The following is a 3,017-nucleotide window of genomic DNA, read 5'->3' as shown; positions in this document are numbered from 1 at the left end:
CTCTTGGAGCTCCCAGCCGCTCCTCGAGTCCAGCCAGAGGCAGCAGGACCTTTCCTTCTGGTGTCCTGCTTTTTGGCTCTACATCCTCTTCCAAGGAGTGATTCCCGCAGGCTGAAAAGCAGCACCCTCCAGATCCTTCTTCACCAGCAGGTGGCACAAACGGTACAGGGATTTACAGCAGATTTGCTGTAACCGGTAACCAGATTTGCTTAAACCGGTAACCATTGTGTTCTCAGAAACCTGAACGGTTACGAGCTGTGTAAGGTTCAGCCTGCCATACCTTGCTGTAATGCAGATTAAATTGCAAGGCTATTACCACATTAATTTCAAAGTGTTTATAGCATATAACATTTTTTTTTTTTTAAGAAACTACTGATGTTAGAGATGAAACAAAAGTCAATTTTCACCATCTGTAATTTCTGCTTGCAGAGGTCATATGGATCACCAGGATGAGAATTAAAAAAAATTTTTGCCAGAACTTCAAAATATGAATGGCATGATCTTGTCCAGACTTTCACAGTCTGGGCAACAGGTCTGGCCACAGGTTTATTAAGGTGAAGGGATCACTGCTATCTCCGTCAGCTGCGTTTTGAAAATAAACTGAAGCATCCTCGGCAAGAAAGGCTTTTGGTACAAAACTCCAGGGCAAGTCAGTTCAAGGCTGAATTTCAAGCAGGTAAATGTTCCTTACCACAGCTCAGTGTAATTTAGGTTCTGGACATATTTTCTCCCTGGCTGCCTTATACTGTCTCTGCAGAATAGATTTTTAAGTAGATACAGGTTTGCAATTCTTAGTCTGTACTGATTTATATGTAAGTGCCTAGGTTTAGTATTTGGATCCAGATTTAACCCAGGTGGTACTCCTTTCTGGAATATGGTTGTTGTACAGATAGAGTGAATACTGGCACTAATATTTACATTGAGGGAGGAAAAAATCATGTCATTTGGGCATGGCATGGTCCGCATGTTCCTATCTTAACCAGTACTGCTAGGATCGTCACTATTTTGCTTTCACCCACGTCATCACACTCCCAGCTCTGCCAAGAATTCAGACCTGGAAACCCTGGTCAGGTAAAACCCTAAATAAAGAACCCACCTCAGTGTCCGTGTTGGGTCCCAGCTGACTTGGCAAGTCTTTGTGAAATTGCATTAGTGTGGCACGAAGCCCAAACTGATAAACTATCCCGAGAAGGTATGTTAGATCCCGCTGAGCAGAATACATTGGCTATGTCAATTGACTATTATCAACGGGGCACACAAGAGAAACTTTGTTGCATTTGCAGATAAATGATTATCTTGGGTCAGTAGATATCATGGCATTATGTATAGGAATTCAGATATTACAGATTTTCTGAGTTTCCAGAGTATCATGTGCTCCAACATTGCTTTGTCTCAATATCTTGTAAAAGATGTTGCTTAGAGTTAGCAATGTGCTTCTCTGTAAATTTCAAAACATATTTTATGAGCTGCTTTCTTTTTGGTTTTTTTTTTTTTTTCTTTGAGCTGCAATTGTGGAAAGTCACAAAATAGAAGACTCAGAAGGCAATAACGATAATTTTATTGTGACAGGTCTAGACAGTAGTTTAAACCACTAACTCATGTTAATAGTTTTTCTCTGAAGTTTGGCATTTCTTAGATATCATATGAATTCCCCCTGGTACGTGTCTCATTTCTGTCCAATAGAGTCATTCCTAATTGCTTGATTTATCAGGCAATCGTTACTAACAATAGGATTTGCTCAAATGGTTATTGAGTTGTTGTCGAAATGTCTCAATTCTCAGGTGTTTCTGAGAAGCAGTTTAATATCTCAAAGTGTTAGGCCGTCACCATTGCCCTTATTTGTTCGTTAAAGGAAAGCCAATATTCTAGAGTTGGAATAATCTGGATCATGCCAGGGTGAGGATCTGAAACCATTTTAATTGTTCTAATGATCTCCCTTTTATACATAGAGAGGACCAAGGCCTAATCTCACTCTTTTAGACCTCTCTGCAGAGTTTAGCGTGGTTGATCGTGAAATCCTGGTGGGTCATATGAGCTGGATGGCAAGAGTCCAGGTTACTGTGCTAGACTGGGCCCTTCCTGAGGAGGTTCATCCAACAGATAGTGATGATCAGCTGTATGCCTACCCCACTTGATCCTTAACGGCTGGAAACTCAGAAAAATCAATTTCCTTGTGTCCTTTTCTAGCAATGGAATGTAACCACATTGGCAGCTGGATTCAGAGGGTAGCAATTTGCAGATAATACCGGGCCGTGTGTATTCATTTCCATCTGCGACTTACATCATCGACTCTTCTACTTACCAAGGTGATCAGCTAATTGTGTGAGATTAGCTTAATTAAACTGAAGTGAGCTATATAGATGTGACTACAGCTAGAGTATGTGATGTTTATGGGCAAAAAATCTTCCATGTTTAGGAAATGCCACCTAGTATAAAATGCTGTAGTTCTTCCCTGCAGTAACAGGGGTTATGCATTGGTTTGCCACAGAAATTTATGCTAACGTCAGTATTTTGTTCCTCATCTCCAAAATACATCATTACTAGGGCCCAGCTTGCCTAAATTATTGCTTAAATCTCCCTGAAATGAGGACAGTTGCAGTTGTAGAATCACAGAATGGTTGAGGTTGCAAGGCACCTCTGGATATTGCCTAGTCCAACTCCCCTGCTCAAGCAGGGTCAGCTAGAGCAGGCTGCTCAGGACCCTGTCCACTCAAGTTTTGGTGTCTCCAAGGATGGAGACTCCGCAGAGGACTTCTGTACTTTCTCCCATCAGGTATTTTTACACATTGAACCTTCTCTTCTCCAGTACCAGCTTTCTCAGTTTCTCCTTGTATGCCAGATGCTCCAATTCCTTTATCGTTTTTGTGGCTTTTTGCTGAACTTGCTCGAGTATGGCCCTGTCCTTGTAGTGAAGAGCCCAGAGCTGGACACTGCACTCCACATGTGTCTGACCGGTGCTGAGAAGAGGGAAGGACCACCTCCCTTTTGTTTGTCACAGTTGTCGCAGTGGGCCTTTC

The sequence above is a fragment of the Egretta garzetta genome, unplaced genomic scaffold, assembly GCF_000687185.1.
Source record: "Egretta garzetta isolate BGI_Z169 unplaced genomic scaffold, ASM68718v1 scaffold326, whole genome shotgun sequence".
Lineage (NCBI taxonomy): Eukaryota > Metazoa > Chordata > Aves > Pelecaniformes > Ardeidae > Egretta > Egretta garzetta.
This window is presented reverse-complemented; position numbering follows the sequence as displayed.